Raw genomic sequence first — 21,590 nt, 5'->3', positions numbered from 1 at the left:
GCTAAACAGAGTGAGTACAGTAGTGTGCTAAACAGAGTGAGTATAGTAGTGTACAAAACAGAGTGAGTACAGTAGCGTGCTGAACAGAGTGTGTACAGTTGCGTGCTAAACAGGGTCAGTACAGTAGTGTACTAAACAAAGTGAGTACAGTAGTGTGCTAAACAGAGTGAGCACAGTAGAGTGCTAAACAGAGTGAGTACAGTACTGTACTAAACAGAGTGAGCACGGTATTTTACTAAACAGAGTGAGTACGGTAGTGTGCTAAACAGAGTGAGTACAGTAGCGTGCTAAACAGAGTGAGTACAGTAGTGTACTAAATAGAGTGAGTACAGTAGTGTGCTAAACAGAGTGAGTACAGTATTGTGCTAAACAGAGTGAGTACAGTAGTGTACTAAACAGAGTGAGTACAGTAGTGTGCTAAACAGAGTGAGCACAGTAGAGTGCTAAACAGAGTGAGTACAGTAGTGTACTAAACAGAGTGAGTACAGTAGTGTGCTAAACAGAGTGAGTACAGTAATGTGCTAAACAGAGTGAGTACAGTAGTGTGCTACACAGAATGAGTATAGTAGTGTACTAAACAGAGTGGGTACAGTAGTGTGCTGAACAGAGTGTGTACAGTAGCGTGCTAAACAGAGTCAGTACGGTAGTGTACTAAACAAAGTGAGTACAGTAGTCTGCTAAATATAGTGAGTACAGTAGTGTACTAAACAGAGTGAGTACAGTAGTGTGCTAAACAGAGTGAGTATAGTAGTTTACTAAACAGAGTGAGTACAGTAGTGTGCTAAACAGAGTGTGTACAGTAGTGTGCTAAACAGAGTGAGTACAGTAGTGTGCTAAACAGAGTGAGTACCGTAGTGTGCTAAACAGAGTGAGTACAGTAGTGTGCTAAACAGAGTGAGCATCGTAGTGTACTGAACAGAGTGAGTATGGTAGTGGACTAAACAGAATGAGTACAGTAGTGTGCTCAACAGAGTGAGTACAGTAGTGTGCTAAACAGAGTGAGCACAGTAGAGTGCTAAACAGAGTGAGTACAGTAGTGTACTAAACAGAGTGAGCATGGTAGGGTACTGAACAGAGAGAGTACGGTAGTGTGCTAAACAGAGTGAGTACAGTAGCGTGCTAAACAGAGTGAGTACAGTAGTGTACTAAATAGAGTGAGTACAGTAGTGTACTAAACAGAGTGAGTACAGTAGTGTGCTAAACAGAGTGAGCACAGTAGAGTGCTAAACAGAGTGAGTACAGTAGTGTACTAAACAGAGTGAGTACAGTAGTGTGCTAAACAGAGTGAGTACAGTAGTGTGCTAAACAGAGTGAGTACAGTAGTGTGCTACACAGAATGAGTATAGTAGTGTACCTAACAGAGTGGGTACAGTAGTGTGCTGAACAGAGTGTGTACAGTAGCGTGCTAAACAGAGTCAGTACGGTAGTGTACTAAACAAAGTGAGTACAGTAGTCTGCTAAATATAGTGAGTACAGTAGTGTACTAAACAGAGTGAGTACAGTAGTGTGCTAAACAGAGTGAGTATAGTAGTGTACTAAACAGAGTGAGTACAGTAGTGTGCTAAACAGAGTGTGTACAGTAGTGTGCTAAACAGAGTGAGTACAGTAGTGTGCTAAACAGAGTGAGTACCGTAGTGTGCTAAACAGAGTGAGTACAGTAGTGTGCTAAACAGAGTGAGCATCGTAGTGTACTGAACAGATTGAGTATGGTAGTGGACTAAACAGAATGAGTACAGTAGTGTGCTCAACAGAGTGAGTACAGTAGTGTGCTAAACAGAGTGAGTACAGTAGAGTGCTAAACAGAGTGAGTACAGTAGTGTGCTAAACAGAGTGAGTACAGTAGTGTGCTACACAGAGTGAGTATCGTAGTGTACTAAACAGAGTGGGTACAGTAGTGTGCTGAACAGAGTGTGTACAGTAGCGTGCTAAACAGAGTCAGTACGGTAGTGTACTAAACAAAGTGAGTACAGTAGTCTGCTAAACAGAGTGAGCACAGTAGTGTACTAAACAGAGTGAGTACAGTAGTGTGCTAAACAGAGTCAGTACGGTAGTGTACTAAACAAAGTGAGTACAGTAGTCTGCTAAATATAGTGAGTACAGTAGTGTACTAAACAGAGTGAGTACAGTAGTGTGCTAAACAGAGTGAGCACAGTAGAGTGCTAAACAGAGTGAGTACAGTAGTGTACTAAACAGAGTGAGTACAGTAGTGTGCTAAACAGAGTGAGTACAGTAGTGTGCTAAACAGAGTGAGTACAGTAGTGTGCTACACAGAATGAGTATAGTAGTGTACCTAACAGAGTGGGTACAGTAGTGTGCTGAACAGAGTGTGTACAGTAGCGTGCTAAACAGAGTCAGTACGGTAGTGTACTAAACAAAGTGAGTACAGTAGTCTGCTAAATATAGTGAGTACAGTAGTGTACTAAACAGAGTGAGTACAGTAGTGTGCTAAACAGAGTGAGTATAGTAGTGTACTAAACAGAGTGAGTACAGTAGTGTGCTAAACAGAGTGTGTACAGTAGTGTGCTAAACAGAGTGAGTACAGTAGTGTGCTAAACAGAGTGAGTACCGTAGTGTGCTAAACAGAGTGAGTACAGTAGTGTGCTAAACAGAGTGAGCATCGTAGTGTACTGAACAGATTGAGTATGGTAGTGGACTAAACAGAATGAGTACAGTAGTGTGCTCAACAGAGTGAGTACAGTAGTGTGCTAAACAGAGTGAGTACAGTAGAGTGCTAAACAGAGTGAGTACAGTAGTGTGCTAAACAGAGTGAGTACAGTAGTGTGCTACACAGAGTGAGTATCGTAGTGTACTAAACAGAGTGAGTACAGTAGTGTGCTAAACAGAGTGAGTACAGTAGTGTGCTAAACAGAGTGAGTACAGTAGTGTGCTACACAGAATGAGTATAGTAGTGTACCTAACAGAGTGGGTACAGTAGTGTGCTGAACAGAGTGTGTACAGTAGCGTGCTAAACAGAGTCAGTACGGTAGTGTACTAAACAAAGTGAGTACAGTAGTCTGCTAAATATAGTGAGTACAGTAGTGTACTAAACAGAGTGAGTACAGTAGTGTGCTAAACAGAGTGAGTATAGTAGTGTACTAAACAGAGTGAGTACAGTAGTGTGCTAAACAGAGTGTGTACAGTAGTGTGCTAAACAGAGTGAGTACAGTAGTGTGCTAAACAGAGTGAGTACCGTAGTGTGCTAAACAGAGTGAGTACAGTAGTGTGCTAAACAGAGTGAGCATCGTAGTGTACTGAACAGATTGAGTATGGTAGTGGACTAAACAGAATGAGTACAGTAGTGTGCTCAACAGAGTGAGTACAGTAGTGTGCTAAACAGAGTGAGTACAGTAGAGTGCTAAACAGAGTGAGTACAGTAGTGTGCTAAACAGAGTGAGTACAGTAGTGTGCTACACAGAGTGAGTATCGTAGTGTACTAAACAGAGTGAGCACTGTAGTGTACTGAACAGAGAGAGTACGGTAGTGTGCTAAACAGAGTGAGTACAGTAGCGTGCTAAACAGAGTGAGTACAGTAGTGTACTAAATAGAGTGAGTACAGTAGTGTACTAAACAGAGTGAGTTCAGTAGTGTGCTAAACAGAGTGAGCACATTAGAGTGCTAAACAGAGTGAGTACAGTAGTGTACTAAACAGAGTGAGTACAGTAGTGTGCTAAACAGAGTGAGTACAGTAGTGTGCTAAACAGAGTGAGTTCAGTAGTGTACTAAACAGAGTGAGTATAGTGGTGTGCTAAACAGAGTGAGTACAGTAGTGTGCTAAACAGAGTGAGTATATTAGTATGCTAAACAGAGTGAGTACAGTAGAGTGCTAAACAGAGTGAGTACAGTAGAGTGCTAAACAGAGTGAGTACAGTAGTGTACTAAACAGAGTGAGTACAGTAGTGTGCTAAACAGAATGAGTACAGTAGAGTACTAAACAGAGTGAGTACAGAAGAGTGCTAAACAGAGTGAGTACAGTAGTGTGCTAAACAGAGTGAGTACAGTAGTGTGCTAAACAGAGTGAGTATAGTAGTGTACAAAACAGAGTGAGTACAGTAGCGTGCTGAACAGAGTGTGTACAGTTGCGTGCTAAACAGAGTCAGTACAGTAGTGTACTAAACAAAGTGAGTACAGTAGTGTGCTAAACAGAGTGAGCACAGTAGAGTGCTAAACAGAGTGAGTACAGTACTGTACTAAACAGAGTGAGCACGGTATTTTACTAAACAGAGTGAGTACGGTAGTGTGCTAAACAGAGTGAGTACAGTAGCGTGCTAAACAGAGTGAGTACAGTAGTGTACTAAATAGAGTGAGTACAGTAGTGTGCTAAACAGAGTGAGTACAGTATTGTGCTAAACAGAGTGAGTACAGTAGTGTACTAAACAGAGTGAGTACAGTAGTGTGCTAAACAGAGTGAGTACAGAAGTGTGCTAAATAGAGTGAGTATAGTAGTGTACTAAACAGAGTGAGTACAGTAGTGTGCTAAACAAAGTGTGTACAGTAGTGTGCTAAACAGAGTGAGTACAGTAGTGTGCTAAACAGAGTGAGCACCGTAGTGTACTGAACAGAGTGAGTACGGTAGTGGACTAAACAGAGTGAGTACAGTAGTGTGCTAAACAGAGTGAGTACAGTAGTGTGCTAAACAGAGTGAGTACAGTAGTGTACTAAACAGAGTGAGTACAGTAGTGTGCTAAACAGAGTGAGTATAGTAGTGTACTAAACAGAGTGAGTACAGTAGTGCGCTAAACAGAGTGTGTACAGTAGTGTGCTAAACAGAGTGAGTACAGTAGTGTGCTAAACAGAGTGAGTACCGTTGTGTGCTAAACAGAGTGAGTACAGTAGTGTGCTAAACAGAGTGAGTATAGTAGTGTACTAAACAGATTGAGTACAGTAGTGTGCTGAACAGAGTGTGTACAGTAGAGTGCTAAACAGAGTCAGTACAGTAGTGTACTAAACAAAGTGAGTACAGTAGTCTGCTAAACAGAGTGAGCACAGTAGAGTGCTAAACATTGTGAGTACAGTAGTGTACTAAACAGAGTGAGCACGGTATTGTACTAAACAGAGTGAGTACGGTAGTGTGCTAAACAGAGTGAGTACAGTAGCGTGCTAAACAGAGTGAGTACAGTAGTGTACTAAATAGAGTGAGTACAGTAGTGTGCTAAACAGAGTGAGTACAGTATTGTGCTAAACAGAGTGAGTACAGTATTGTACTAAACAGAGTGAGTACAGTAGAGTGCTAAACAGAGTGAGTACAGTAGTGTGCTAAACAGAGTGAGTACAGTAGTTTGCTAAACAGATTGAGTACAGTAGAGTACTAAACAGAGTGAGTACAGTCGTGTGCTAAACAGAGTGAGTACAGTAGTGTGCTAAACAGAGTGAGTACAGTAGAGTACTAAACAGAGTGAGTACAGTTGTGTGCTAAACAGAGTGAGTACAGTAGTGTGCTAAACAGAGTGAGTACAGCAGTGTACTAAACAGAGTGAGTACAGTAGTGGACTAAACAGTGTGAGTACGGTAGTGTGCTAAACAGAGTGAGTACAGTAGTGTGCTAAACAGAGTGAGTACAGTAGAGTGCTAAACAGAGTGAGTACAGTAGTGTGCTAAACAGAGTGCGTACAGTAGTGTGCTAAATAGAGTGAGTACAGTAGTGTGCTAAACAGAGTGAGTATAGTTGTGTACTAAACCGAGTGAGTACAGTAGTGTGCTAAACAGAGTGAGTACAGTAGTGTACTAAACAGACTGAGTACAGTAGTGTGCTAAACAGAGTGAGTATGGTAGTGTGCTAAACAGAGTGTTCACGGTAGTGTACTGAACAGAGTGAGTACGGTAGTGGACTAAACAGAGTGAGTACAGTAGTGTGCTAAACATTGTGAGTACATTAGTGTGCTAAACAGAGTGAGTACAGTAGTGTGCTAAACAGAGTGAGTACAGTAGTGCACTAAACAGAGTGAGTACAGTAGTGTACTAAATAGAGTGAGCACGGTAGTGTGCTAAACAGAGTGAGTACAGTAGTGTGCTATACAGAGTGTTCACGGTAGTGTACTGAACAGAGTGAGTACGGTTGTGGACTAAACAGAGTGAGTACAGTAGTGTGCTAAACAGTGTGAGTACAGTAGTGTGCTAAACAGAGTGAGCACATTAGTGTGCTAAACAGAGTGAGTACAGTAGTGCACTAAACAGAGTGAGTACAGTAGTGGACTAAACAGAGTGAGCACCGTAGTGTGCTTAACAGAGTTAGTACAGTAGTGTGCTATACACAGTGTTCACGGTAGTGTACTGAACAGAGTGAGTACGGTAGTGGACTAAACAGAGTGAGTACAGTGGTGTGCTAAACAGAGTGAGTACAGTAGTGTGCTAAACAGAGTGAGTACAGTAGTGTGCTAAACAGAGTGAGTACAGTAGTGTACTAAACAGAGTGAGTACAGTAGTGTACTAAACAGAGTGAGTACAGTAGTGTGCTAAACAGAGTGAGTATATTAGTGTGCTAAACAGAGTGAGTACTGTAGTGTACTAAACAGAGTGAGTACAGTAGTGTGCTAAACAGAGTGTGTACAGTAGTGTGCTAAATAGAGTGAGTACAGTAGTGTACTAAACAGAGTGAGTACAGTAGTGTGCTAAACAGAGTGAGTACAGCAGTGTACTAAACAGAGTGAGTACAGTAGTGTACTAAACAGAGTGAGTACAGTAGTGTGCTAAACAGAGTGAGTACGGTAGTGTGCTAAACAGAGTGAGTACCGTAGTGTACTGAACAGAGTGATTACGGTAGTGTACTAAACAGAGTGAGTACAGTAGTGTGCTAAACAGAGTGAGTATAGTAGTGTACTAAACAGAGTGAGTACAGTAGTGTGCTAAACAGAGTGTGTACAGTAGTGTGCTAAACAGAGTGAGTACAGTAGTGTGCTAAACAGAGTGAGTACCGTAGTGTGCTAAACAGAGTGAGTACAGTAGTGTGCTAAACAGAGTGAGCATCGTAGTGTACTGAACAGATTGAGTATGGTAGTGGACTAAACAGAATGAGTACAGTAGTGTGCTCAACAGAGTGAGTACAGTAGTGTGCTAAACAGAGTGAGTACAGTAGAGTGCTAAACAGAGTGAGTACAGTAGTGTGCTAAACAGAGTGAGTACAGTAGTGTGCTACACAGAGTGAGTATCGTAGTGTACTAAACAGAGTGGGTACAGTAGTGTGCTGAACAGAGTGTGTACAGTAGCGTGCTAAACAGAGTCAGTACGGTAGTGTACTAAACAAAGTGAGTACAGTAGTCTGCTAAACAGAGTGAGCACAGTAGAGTGCTAAACAGAGTGAGTACAGTAGTGTGCTAAACGAAGTGAGTACAGCAGTGTGCTAAACAGAGTGAGCACAGTAGAGTGCTAAACAGAGTGAGTACAGTAGTGTACTAAACAGAGTGAGCACTGTAGTGTACTGAACAGAGAGAGTACGGTAGTGTGCTAAACAGAGTGAGTACAGTAGCGTGCTAAACAGAGTGAGTACAGTAGTGTACTAAATAGAGTGAGTACAGTAGTGTACTAAACAGAGTGAGTTCAGTAGTGTGCTAAACAGAGTGAGCACATTAGAGTGCTAAACAGAGTGAGTACAGTAGTGTACTAAACAGAGTGAGTACAGTAGTGTGCTAAACAGAGTGAGTACAGTAGTGTGCTAAACAGAGTGAGTTCAGTAGTGTACTAAACAGAGTGAGTATAGTGGTGTGCTAAACAGAGTGAGTACAGTAGTGTGCTAAACAGAGTGAGTATATTAGTATGCTAAACAGAGTGAGTACAGTAGAGTGCTAAACAGAGTGAGTACAGTAGAGTGCTAAACAGAGTGAGTACAGTAGTGTACTAAACAGAGTGAGTACAGTAGTGTGCTAAACAGAATGAGTACAGTAGAGTACTAAACAGAGTGAGTACAGAAGAGTGCTAAACAGAGTGAGTACAGTAGTGTGCTAAACAGAGTGAGTACAGTAGTGTGCTAAACAGAGTGAGTATAGTAGTGTACAAAACAGAGTGAGTACAGTAGCGTGCTGAACAGAGTGTGTACAGTTGCGTGCTAAACAGGGTCAGTACAGTAGTGTACTAAACAAAGTGAGTACAGTAGTGTGCTAAACAGAGTGAGCACAGTAGAGTGCTAAACAGAGTGAGTACAGTACTGTACTAAACAGAGTGAGCACGGTATTTTACTAAACAGAGTGAGTACGGTAGTGTGCTAAACAGAGTGAGTACAGTAGCGTGCTAAACAGAGTGAGTACAGTAGTGTACTAAATAGAGTGAGTACAGTAGTGTGCTAAACAGAGTGAGTACAGTATTGTGCTAAACAGAGTGAGTACAGTAGTGTACTAAACAGAGTGAGTACAGTAGTGTGCTAAACAGAGTGAGTACAGAAGTGTGCTAAATAGAGTGAGTATAGTAGTGTACTAAACAGAGTGAGTACAGTAGTGTGCTAAACAAAGTGTGTACAGTAGTGTGCTAAACAGAGTGAGTACAGTAGTGTGCTAAACAGAGTGAGCACCGTAGTGTACTGAACAGAGTGAGTACGGTAGTGGACTAAACAGAGTGAGTACAGTAGTGTGCTAAACAGAGTGAGTACAGTAGTGTGCTAAACAGAGTGAGTACAGTAGTGTACTAAACAGAGTGAGTACAGTAGTGTGCTAAACAGAGTGAGTATAGTAGTGTACTAAACAGAGTGAGTACAGTAGTGCGCTAAACAGAGTGTGTACAGTAGTGTGCTAAACAGAGTGAGTACAGTAGTGTGCTAAACAGAGTGAGTACCGTTGTGTGCTAAACAGAGTGAGTACAGTAGTGTGCTAAACAGAGTGAGTATAGTAGTGTACTAAACAGATTGAGTACAGTAGTGTGCTGAACAGAGTGTGTACAGTAGAGTGCTAAACAGAGTCAGTACAGTAGTGTACTAAACAAAGTGAGTACAGTAGTCTGCTAAACAGAGTGAGCACAGTAGAGTGCTAAACATTGTGAGTACAGTAGTGTACTAAACAGAGTGAGCACGGTATTGTACTAAACAGAGTGAGTACGGTAGTGTGCTAAACAGAGTGAGTACAGTAGCGTGCTAAACAGAGTGAGTACAGTAGTGTACTAAATAGAGTGAGTACAGTAGTGTGCTAAACAGAGTGAGTACAGTATTGTGCTAAACAGAGTGAGTACAGTATTGAACTAAACAGAGTGAGTACAGTAGAGTGCTAAACAGGGTGAGTACAGTAGTGTGCTAAACAGAGTGAGTACAGTAGTTTGCTAAACAGATTGAGTACAGTAGAGTACTAAACAGAGTGAGTACAGTCGTGTGCTAAACAGAGTGAGTACAGTAGTGTGCTAAACAGAGTGAGTACAGTAGAGTACTAAACAGAGTGAGTACAGTTGTGTGCTAAACAGAGTGCGTACAGTAGTGTGCTAAACAGAGTGAGTACAGTAGTGTGCTAAACAGAGTGCGTACAGTAGTGTGCTAAATAGAGTGAGTACAGTAGTGTGCTAAACAGAGTGAGTATAGTTGTGTACTAAACCGAGTGAGTACAGTAGTGTGCTAAACAGAGTGAGTACAGTAGTGTACTAAACAGACTGAGTACAGTAGTGTGCTAAACAGAGTGAGTATGGTAGTGTGCTAAACAGAGTGTTCACGGTAGTGTACTGAACAGAGTGAGTACGGTAGTGGACTAAACAGAGTGAGTACAGTAGTGTGCTAAACATTGTGAGTACATTAGTGTGCTAAACAGAGTGAGTACAGTAGTGTGCTAAACAGAGTGAGTACAGTAGTGCACTAAACAGAGTGAGTACAGTAGTGTACTAAATAGAGTGAGCACGGTAGTGTGCTAAACAGAGTGAGTACAGTAGTGTGCTATACAGAGTGTTCACGGTAGTGTACTGAACAGAGTGAGTACGGTTGTGGACTAAACAGAGTGAGTACAGTAGTGTGCTAAACAGTGTGAGTACAGTAGTGTGCTAAACAGAGTGAGCACATTAGTGTGCTAAACAGAGTGAGTACAGTAGTGCACTAAACAGAGTGAGTACAGTAGTGGACTAAACAGAGTGAGCACCGTAGTGTGCTTAACAGAGTTAGTACAGTAGTGTGCTATACACAGTGTTCACGGTAGTGTACTGAACAGAGTGAGTACGTTAGTGGACTAAACAGAGTGAGTACAGTGGTGTGCTAAACAGAGTGAGTACAGTAGTGTGCTAAACAGAGTGAGTACAGTAGTGTGCTAAACAGAGTGAGTACAGTAGTGTACTAAACAGAGTGAGTACAGTAGTGTACTAAACAGAGTGAGTACAGTAGTGTGCTAAACAGAGTGAGTATATTAGTGTGCTAAACAGAGTGAGTACTGTAGTGTACTAAACAGAGTGAGTACAGTAGTGTGCTAAACAGAGTGTGTACAGTAGTGTGCTAAATAGAGTGAGTACAGTAGTGTACTAAACAGAGTGAGTACAGTAGTGTGCTAAACAGAGTGAGTACAGCAGTGTACTAAACAGAGTGAGTACAGTAGTGTACTAAACAGAGTGAGTACAGTAGTGTGCTAAACAGAGTGAGTACGGTAGTGTGCTAAACAGAGTGAGTACCGTAGTGTACTGAACAGAGTGATTACGGTAGTGGACTAAACAGAGTGAGTACAGTAGTGTGCTAAACAGAGTGAGCACGGTAGTGTGCTAAACAGAGTGAGTACAGTAGTGCACTAAACAGAGTGAGTACAGTAGTGGACTAAACAGAGTGAGCACCGTAGTGTTCTTAACAGAGTTAGTACAGTAGTGTGCTATACACAGTGTTCACGGTAGTGTACTGAACAGAGTGAGTACGGTAGTGGACTAAACAGAGTGAGTACAGTAGTGTGCTAAACAGAGTGAGTACAGTAGTGTGCTTCACAGAGTGAGTACAGTAGTGTGCTAAACAGAGTGAGTACAGTAGTGTGCTAAACAGAGTGAGTACAGTAGTGTTCTAAACAGAGTGAGCACCGTAGTGTACTGAACAGAGTGAGTACGGTAGTGGACTAAACAGAGTGAGTACAGTAGTGTACTAAACAGAGTGAGTACAGTAGTGTACTAAACAGAGTGAGTACAGTAGTGTGCTAAACAGAGTGAGTACAGTAGTGTGCTAAACAGAGTGAGTACTGTAGTGTACTAAACAGAGTGAGTACAGTAGTGTGCTAAACAGAGTGTGTACAGTAGTGTGCTAAATAGAGTGAGTACCGTAGTGTACTGAACAGAGTGAGTACAGTAGTGTACTAAACAGAGTGAGTACAGTAGTGTGCTAAACAGAGTGAGTACAGTAGTGTGCTAAACAGAGTGAGTTCAGTAGTGTACTAAACAGAGTGAGTATAGTGGTGTGCTAAACAGAGTAATTACAGTAGTGTGCTAAACAGAGTGAGTACAATAGTGTACTAAACAGAGTGAGTACAGTAGTGTGCTAAACAGAGTGTGTACAGTAGTGTGCTAAATAGAGTGAGTACAGTAGTGTACTAAACAGAGTGAGTACAGTAGTGTGCTAAACAGAGTGAGTACAGCAGTGTACTAAACAGAGTGAGTACAGTAGTGTACTAAACAGAGTGAGTACAGTAGTGTGCTAAACAGAGTGAGTACGGTAGTGTGCTAAACAGAGTGAGTACCGTAGTGTACTGAACAGAGTGATTACGGTAGTGGACTAAACAGAGTGAGTACAGTAGTGTGCTAAACAGAGTGAGCACGGTAGTGTGCTAAACAGAGTGAGTACAGTAGTGCACTAAACAGAGTGAGTACAGTAGTGGACTAAACAGAGTGAGCACCGTAGTGTTCTTAACAGAGTTAGTACAGTAGTGTGCTATACACAGTGTTCACGGTAGTGTACTGAACAGAGTGAGTACGGTAGTGGACTAAACAGAGTGAGTACAGTAGTGTGCTAAACAGAGTGAGTACAGTAGTGTGCTTCACAGAGTGAGTACAGTAGTGTGCTAAACAGAGTGAGTACAGTAGTGTGCTAAACAGAGTGAGTACAGTAGTGTTCTAAACAGAGTGAGCACCGTAGTGTACTGAACAGAGTGAGTACGGTAGTGGACTAAACAGAGTGAGTACAGTAGTGTACTAAACAGAGTGAGTACAGTAGTGTACTAAACAGAGTGAGTACAGTAGTGTGCTAAACAGAGTGAGTACAGTAGTGTGCTAAACAGAGTGAGTACTGTAGTGTACTAAACAGAGTGAGTACAGTAGTGTGCTAAACAGAGTGTGTACAGTAGTGTGCTAAATAGAGTGAGTACCGTAGTGTACTGAACAGAGTGAGTACAGTAGTGTACTAAACAGAGTGAGTACAGTAGTGTGCTAAACAGAGTGAGTACAGTAGTGTGCTAAACAGAGTGAGTTCAGTAGTGTACTAAACAGAGTGAGTATAGTGGTGTGCTAAACAGAGTAATTACAGTAGTGTGCTAAACAGAGTGAGTACAATAGTGTACTAAACAGAGTGAGTACAGTAGTGTGCTAAACAGAGTGTGTACAGTAGTGTGCCAAATAGAGTGAGTACAGTAGTGTACTAAACAGAGTGAGTACAGTAGTGTGCTAAACAGTGTGAGTACAGCAGTGTACTAAACAGAGTGAGTACAGTAGTTGACTAAACAATGTGAGTACAGTAGTGTTCTAAACAGAGTGAGTACAGTAGTTTGCTAAACAGAGTGAATACAGTAGTGTGCTAAACAGAGTGAGTACATTAGAGTACTAAACAGAGTGAGTACAGTTGTGTGCTAAACAGAGTGAGTACAGTAGTGTGCTAAACAGAGTGAGTACAGCAGTTTACTAAACAGAGTGAGTACAGTAGAGTGCTAAACAGAGTGAGTACAGTAGTGTGCTAAACAGAGTGAGTACAGTAGTGTACTAAACAGAGTGAGTACATTAGTGTGCTAAACAGAGTGAGTACAGTAGAGTACTAAACAGAGTGAGTACAGTAGTGTACTAAACAGAGTGAGTACAGTAGTGTGCTAAACAGAGTGCGTACAGTAGTGTGCTAAATAGAGTGAGTACAGTAGTGTGCTAAACAGAGTGAGTATAGTGGTGTACTAAACCGAGTGAGTACAGTAGTTGGCTAAACAGTGTGTACAGTAGTGTGCTAAACAGAGTGAGTACAGTAGTGTGCTAAACAGAGTGAGTACAGTAGTGTGCTAAACAGTGTGAGTACAGTAGTGTGCTAAACAGAGTGAGTACAGTAGTGTGCTAAACAGAGTGAGTACAGTAGTGCACTAAACAGAGTGAGTACAGTAGTGGACTAAACAGAGTGAGCACCGTAGTGTGCTAAACAGAGTGAGTACAGTAGTGTTCTATACAGAGTGTTCACGGTAGTGTACTGAACAGAGTGAGTACGGTTGTGGACTAAACAAAGTGAGTACAGTAGTGTGCTAAACAGAGTGAGTACAGTAGTGTGCTAAACAGAGTGAGTACAGTAGTGTGTTTTAAAGAGTGAGTACAGTAGTGTGCTAAACAGAGTGAGTGCAGTTGTGTGCTAAACAACCAAAGATTTCAAGATTAAAGGCTGGTTTATACTACTTCTATCGACATGTCTGTAGACAGTTGTCAGTGACATCATGAACATTTTATTGTTGTCCGACATCAAACTTGTCATTGTTTTTGTGAAAAAGAATAAACACAAAAATGACCGATTGCATGACGTCTGCATCCTGGTGGTCCAAAATGTTATAACATGTCTATTTTACTACCAATAAACCCATCCATTTAAAAATGAATTAGTATATGTGACCCTGTTTCAGGAAACTAGATGTATGTTGCGGGTCACTACTGAACAGGAGAGCGATTTGAACTTTTTTTTGAATCAAAATGTGTTAATTGGCAGAAATGCCTTCATGAACTTGTGAACTTTCATCTGCCTTAATTACAAACTTTTATGCCATCTGTAAATACAAATACAATTGTTAAATTACAAGCCTAGTTGGTTTAGCCACAGAAAAAGCCTGCAACCTTCCCGTAAGTCATGATTGGCTAAGATAATGAGTAGGCTTGACATTCTGAGAGATTAGTTTGGTTTGGTCTGCCAGCTTCTGTCTATTTGAGCTGATCAGTATGTCTAGGTAATCCTATCTAACGTGACTTTAAAAAAAAGTGTTGCTCTCCCCTTTTGGAGGAACGAGTTTTTAAATCAGTGGATTTTGAGTAGGATAGCTAAGGAAATGGAGAAACCACCTGTCTCCGGATTACATCTTCAATCTAAGGGCAACCATGGCATCCAACAGGAGATGCGTCCATCCCATGCATTTTCAGATATTACACATTTCTAATTTTGACAGAAAGAGCCATTTGCTTGGCTACCTATAGCATAATGTTAGCTAGCTAACATTGAACCTAGTTGATTTGAAACCTGCAGATTCATGCAGGGTAGTAATGTCATGAGTTGGGATTACAGTTCATTGTTTACCTAGCTAGCTAACGTTCACTGGCTGGCTCTCTAGCTAACGTTTCACGTATGATCTTATTATTCGTATCTCAGAGCCATTTCGTGAATGTCTCATTGTCTAACAAGCTCCGCTATAGCTCTGTCATCTTTCACTGCATCCATTGAAGAAAAAAAACATATCTCTCGCTTAAACTGATGGATTTTTATGTAGATTTTTTTTGTTATGCTAATTCCATTTTACATCTAGGGGGTTAATTATTATCCACATAATAATTCACATTTATTTTTTCATGCTGTGAGAAACTGGTCAAAACTGGTAAAATTAAGATCCTACACCTGTATCAAAGTGATACCTGTGGATATTACACGTTAGCAGTGATTTCTAAATCAATCTATGTTGTAGCAAAGCATTCTGAAGCAAATTCTAGTTTCTGGTCATTTTTAAAAGAATGAGATGCAGCACAGTAGACGTGGTCTAATTCACTTGGCAGCAAATTCTATTTCACCACTTGACTAATTACTAACAGAGTTTTCTCTATCTATCTCCATCTCTCGCCATGGAATAGGTTCAAGATCATTTAGATCTCAACATGTGTAAGTCAAAGCATTTGGCTCTGGATAAAGTGAGAAATACCAACCAGATGTGGCTGCTAGGAGGCAGAAACTCACATCAGGTTCCCTCCATGTGCTTAAGATTCTGCTTTGCACTTTTTTTGTCTTGCATGATGGCGCATCGCAAAAGTAGTCAATATTATGGCACATTAGTCACTAATGGGAAAGCAGAATCCTCCTTTCAAGATAGGCTAAAGAGGAACGCGGTCATTGGCTTGTGTCATTAGTTGAAAACAAACTGCGTTCAAGGAATGTTCTGCATATTTATTCAAATAAAATCCAAATAGATGAGTGTGTTGATGAGCAGTGCAGGGTTTTAGGGGGTGAATGAATCGAAAGCCTCCGTACATACTGCTCTTTGTTGCAGTTTATGGAACATTCAAGTGTTAGATAAATAGAGATCAATATGGAAAAAGGTTAGGCCTAAAGTTGATTTGAAAGATCAATGTAATTTTTTAAAGCAAACATTTACTCCCTAAAATCTTCTTGGTTTTGAGTGCTTGACATTTTAGAGTTTTTTGCAAAGTGATTCGTCAAAAGCGGAAACACGTCTCTCTGTGCAGTTTACATGTTTATCACTCATGTATCTTTTGAACTTAACGTTTTGCAAGAATAGGGAGGTACACAATTAAAGACGATAAAATGTCTCTACTCCATAAAGCCTTATAATCCAGTGCTATCCAATTCATTATAACTTCATCAAGCTCTCAATTTACATAAATGCAGCTGAATTCTTCACCCATATCACAGAGCTAATGAGTGTGGCAGGTGCACTAGGTTGTAATTATAGGAAATATCTTATTGCAATAATATTCTGTCAGAGTGAATTATGTTAAATGCAGTTGAAAAGTCCTACACTTCTACAATGGGCTCCCATGTTTTCACACTTATTTGTCAAGCTAACCCAGTCAGTGTCAAGCTAACCCAGTCAGTTGTCTGTCAAGCTAACCCAGTCAGTCTGTCTGTCACGCTAACCCAGTCAGTCTGTCTGTCAAGCTAACCCAGTCAGTCTGTCAGTGAGGTGTCTGTGTTTTCTGTGTCTGTTGGAGCTAGTGTAACAAATTACTTTTGTTATGGATAGCTAATCTTGGTTAGCCCAGAAGTAAAATCTTGCATAATTTGGTCTGCTGCGTGATTAACTTCTTGGTCTATACTCGTTAGAAATTGAGAGTTCTGATCTGTGTGGGCACACACGGGAAGCACTCGACACAAAGCAGTTTAAGCACTGCCTTCGCCCAATCCTGATACACCCATATCCAGTGACGATAACCCAAAGACTGGAACTCCTGCAGCTCGTTATCTCACGCATCCCATTCTTTGGACTAAATGCAGGAAGATTAATGGACACTTTATGTAGTGTGGCTCAGTTGGTAGAGCATGGTGCTTGCAACGCCAGGGTGGTGGGTTTGATTCCCACGGGGGACCAGTACAAAAAAAGTATTAAAATGTCTCACCACTCACCACTGTAAATCGCTCTGGACAAGAGTGTTTGCTACATGACGTAAATGTAGGTCTTTGGTTTAATTGTTTTGTACCTCTTCACTTATTATAATCAATAAGACAGCTATTTCCTGTCTTACATCACCATACTCAGTATGCATTAGTCATATTTATTATATCTCTCTTTGGCACCCGGATGCCCTCCCCTGCATCCCGTATGACTGTCTTATGGATATGGCTGAAAACAATATTCCCTTTGCAGGGCATTTGTCATATTCATATTGAGATTCCACTTGGTTATAAGAGGAATCTCAGTTTCTAGTACTGCTGCTCTGACAATCTAAAAGCCATTGAATACAAAACATTAGATGATGAGGACTTACGTTGAGGATGTCTATCGCAGTGGTGTTACATAGATGGATGGCTCTTATGCATTTCCCAAACAGTGTGTACGCTGCAGGGCTAGAGCTGTATTATTGGAAGCCGGAACTCGTTATGCAATAAATCCTAACCGTACTGTACAAGGGACTTATTTGACCACTGCATGTACAGTAATTCCATATCCACCAGATTCTCAGAATTCCTGTAGCTATTTACAAAGTGTACATAGAATTTCTGTGTTAGAGCTGATTGGAGTGTGTTGCCATGTGTAAACTGATCAGAATGTGTGTGTGTGTCCTGTGTGTTCTCCAGGTTAACCATTCCCTCTGGTGTGGTGGTCAGAGACGTGCAGGCTGTGATTGATGGGTGGCACCCTGTGAGTGAACCTATGGCAGTGAAACCACACAATACAGGTAGGTAGCACCGAGCAGAGCACAGGTGTTTGGAATCCACTTACCTCACACACCTACAGCAGAGCCAATCCCTGCGGGCCTTAACCTTACTGGTACGAAAACAAAGTTCTCTAGAGGAAAAACAAAGGTTGAGAAATCATTTAAAGGCTTTCGCTTCTGAAGAAGAAAGTATTGGGAAAGTAAATGTTTGGGTGGAATGAGGTGGTACGAGGCTGGACTGATGATTGTTGTTTGTGTTGGCGTGGCTGAGTGAGGAGTGTTGAGGAGTATTGGACACATACTGTAGAAGCATGCAGGTTCCCTAGGGTTTATGATTTCTCTCAGACTAACCCCTGGATGCCCTTAAGACAAGGGGGAGGAAAGGCTCCAGCTCCTGTAGTCTCCTGGTTATTGAAAGTCAGCAGGCATTCTTTCTCAAGGATTACGGTGGATTTTGACCCTGACCACATCAAATCAAATCTATAACCCCCTGGGGGTGCAGGAGCTGACCAAGGTCAGGATGGTCTGCCATTAAATGCATGAAGCTGAAAATCAAGAATTTTAAGATACTTTTTGTTATTGAGCACAGACCACGAAAAAGTTGGTTGGAGGTCAGGTCAATTCCGGTGTTTGGATATAAGTGGAGTTTGAGTCTGTGTTGTGTTGTGTGCGGAAATATGTTGAAGATTTAAACATGCCTTTTGTCTTGATACCCAGCTACAGCCAAAGGTAGTTATCTTAGTTAGTGGCACTTAGCCCTGTCACGGTTGTTTCTTCGTTTGTTGTTTTGTTGGCGACATTTATCAAATAAAAGGAAAATGTACGCTCACCACGCTGCACTTTGGTCCACTTCTTACGACGGCCGTGACATTTACAGAAAAACGTAAATTAAAGCATTTTCAATTCTGCACAATTATCTCTTCAAGTGAATAGAAAAACAGCAGGGGGAATTTCAAGCCCTTATCTCTTTACCCTAAACTGGGTGCTGTTGAATCGAAGTTGACCAATCATTGCTGCTTTCAACATCGAAGTAAATGAATAGTCTACTACCGCTACACTGGGGACTTATTGCTTGATATGTTACAGTAAACTACACTCCTTTGCTGTATCGTTTCAGCAGCAAGACTTTTTCTCTGTTCTTGATATGGGCTGTTTCCTGGCTTCTGTTGTGAACACAGCTCCATCTGCCCAGGTTCATGGTGTGAGAAGGAGGTACCTCTCTGACATGGCCACCACGGGTAGCCTTGCCTTATGAGCCTCAGTAAGGCTTCCTCTGGCGGGAGTGGAGGATAAGATCTCTGTTTGTGAATTGGGAAATTGTTACAGCTGATACTCAGAGGTAAATATGGGGAGTATGTAGAAGCAAAACTGACGGCAGCCATTTTGAATCTGCTATAGCCTGACTGTGCCCAGCTGTGTCCTGTGTTTTCCATGTAGACCAAATAAATCAATCAATAATGTGGGGTAAAAACAATACAGTGGACCATGCAGTAGGGGAGGATCCATGTTTTATTACACCTGTCTTGTTGCCGATAAAAGGTGATATGCTATCTTAATCAGAGTTGGACAGAGAAGAGAGGAGAAAGGAGATGTATGGTGTTAGAATCCCGCCCTGTCCGTGAAACTACATCCGCCAGGATTTGAGCGGAGGAATCCCGTCGAATTTCATGGGCAGTTCTAAGATTGATACACTCTGCTTCGGTGGTTTCTCTGTCTCTTTGAGGAGAAGGGACTGAGAAAGTAAAGCACACTAACTCCTCTCCTGCAGGACATTTAATCGCATGGCTGTTAAAACAATCCGCATCTCAATGCAATAAAACCTTCTCTGTCTCTTTAAAATAAAATGGATTGCTTCGAAAGACTGTCATTTTATAAGACATAAGATCTCATTGTACAGTATTTTTAGAGGGAAACTGGGATTACTGTAAAACTCTAAAATCATACAATGTACATAATATCTATTTGCTTCTACAGCGTTTTGGGCTATTTGCTCAGACAAAGAAAATCAATTTTCACAGAAAGAAAAGTGCAGGGTTAGGATTGTACTCTTATTATAATGATGCAATAACTCCTACACAACAATGACTGAGATAAAGCCTTGCATAATCCAATAAAAATAGATTTGACAACAGTTTGTTTGTCTGAGGATACTCATTCCTCTATTTTCTAAGAGAACATCATGTTGTGTGTTTGTGCATGTGTGTTTTTGATATTACTATCCTTGTGGGGGACCAGAAGTCCTCACAAGGATATTAAAACAAGGAAAAGGGACATTTTAGGCTTAGGGGTTAGGGTTTAAGGTTAGGGTTAGGGTTTAAGGTTAGGGTTAGGGAAAATGGGATTTTGAATGGGAATGAATTGTTTGGTCCCCAAAAGGATAGTAAAACAAACATGTGTGCGTGTGTATATGTGTTTGCGTGCGCTTGCCTGCGTGCCTTCGTGCGTGTGCCTTCGTGCGCGTGCATGTGTGTGTGTGTGTGTGGGCACTAGATGCGGGAGTCTGACAGTACAGGCTATCGTATCTAAGAGAGTAGGAGGACAACATTATGTTATTAGCTGCTAGAGGAGCCAGCTGAATGAGGCACTAGCACAAGGTTAATGGGTATTACATCTGAGGGTGCAAATACGAATGACTCTCTTGACAAACAGAAATGATTTATTACATGGACGTAATTGTGCTGGATCATTTCCCTCGTCACAGCCAGGAAATATAGACCATTTTTCTCCATTCTCTATCATTTGAGGACAATTTGAAACAATGAAATAGATATATTTCTTAACATTATTGTAAATAAAATTGTACGTCTTTGTCAAAGAGTCTGAATGCTAATACATTAATGTAAACAACAGTACACAATAGATCCCTCTGTAGTATCATGTCTGGAACCATCCATATTACTTGTTCTTCTACGCAGTGTTGTTGTTTGACTCCTGGAACATTCATGTGAATCTGGTGTCTTTGTGTCAGTGGTCCAGAGCAGTCAGAGAGAGAGAGAGTGCACACACATTTGAGCGCACGCACACGCATGCACGCACACACACACACACAGTTAGATGTGTCTTAGCCTAACACGTGATCAGCACTGGCTATGTCGTATTTTTTTCTTGCAAAGATACTCCACATGAATCTGAATACATTTCATCAGCCTTATCATTGCTGTTCTAAGGAGATACAATATGTCATTGTTGGGTATCCTTGGGGGAATCCCTCAAATTGGAAAGAAGATATGGACACCAATGGAACCCAACATAACAGTCAAGATTAACAACCGTCTCTATGTCTCCATCAGAAGAGGACAGCTCTGTATTTTCTCCATCTTAAAGGGACCCATTTGCCCCATTTGTTCCTCTGCAAGCTTCTGTGAGGTGTTTGGTTTTCATCCAAAAGGATTAGTTATTTAATGCCAACAGCCAGTGCGTAGGTTTTTTGCTGCAATGTTCTGGAGAGTTGTGCTGTTGTGGAGAATGCAGCGGTTGTATGGGGAGGCAGAGCTCCTCTGTAATCCTTCCTTCTGTCTTAATGCCAGCAGCGGGACTCTGTGTCCAACCGGCGGAGGAATACGTGTGGGAGAGCGAGGGGATAAACACTTGCTGTGGTAGAGAAAATCATTCAAATGGAAGAAAGAACAGCCCCACCAGCTCTCTGTTTTGTGTGGGCACAGACATACATACGTGCAGTGTTGCTTCCATCCCTCTCCTTGCCCCATCCTGGGCTTGAACCAGAGACCCTCTGCACACATTGACAACAGTCATCATTACCTTTTAGAGGTCTTCACAGGTCCAAAAAATTGGACCCGTTCCAAAATGGACCTGGTGCTTTCCCACCCAGACCCGATATACTATTTTAAATATAGAGACCTGTTCCGAACGGACCCGAGGACAACTAGACTTTTTCCTTATAGGCCTGTTCGGATCCAAATGAATTACATATTGTGAGAGAAATTATATATTTTCCTGATTTATTTGAAATCAATGGTTAACAATTCAAATCTAACTAATAGTAAGACATTTCTGTCCTGCTAGTGTCTGTGTTTTTATGGTCTCCACTCTAGTTCCCTGCAGCTAATCTGGGCGTATGATGACCAGAGATGGCTTGAGCTGACAAATGAGTTAAAGACTGCATTGCATAGACAAGAATGTGTTTTACTAGATAGCTTAGGAGTAGAACAATCCCTCATTGTCTCAAAATCATCCTTGCATCTGCGAGACTAAGCCAGGGTGGGGTTAAGACAATACACCCCCTTGCAGATGACAGGATGAACCCAAAGTGGCTTATGATGCCCCAATCTGCATGGGAGGGGTGGAACCAACCATGACTAAGCATTCTTAGTGTCAGTTATAAACTCAGAAAAAAAAGAAACGTCCTTTCACTGTCAACTGCGATTTTTTTCAGCAAACTTAACATGTGTAAATATTGG

At 41.4% G+C, this 21,590-nt stretch overlaps 1 protein-coding gene across 1 annotated transcript in view; it reads left to right on the top strand.

Moving 5' to 3' along the window:
* The window catches only part of LOC135557882 (leucine-rich repeat and fibronectin type-III domain-containing protein 2-like), a 184,935-nt gene that overhangs the window by 115,125 nt on the left and 48,220 nt on the right, over positions 1-21,590 (top strand). The window contains exon 3 of the mRNA XM_064991571.1: positions 17,093-17,193. The gene's annotated coding sequence lies outside the window, so the exon portion shown is untranslated. The remainder of the gene's footprint in view (positions 1-17,092; positions 17,194-21,590) is intronic.

Source organism: Oncorhynchus masou, chromosome 16 (genome assembly GCF_036934945.1).
Source record: "Oncorhynchus masou masou isolate Uvic2021 chromosome 16, UVic_Omas_1.1, whole genome shotgun sequence".
Lineage (NCBI taxonomy): Eukaryota > Metazoa > Chordata > Actinopteri > Salmoniformes > Salmonidae > Oncorhynchus > Oncorhynchus masou.
Note: the sequence above shows the minus strand (reverse complement) of the source record. Positions and strands in the feature narration are given on the sequence as shown.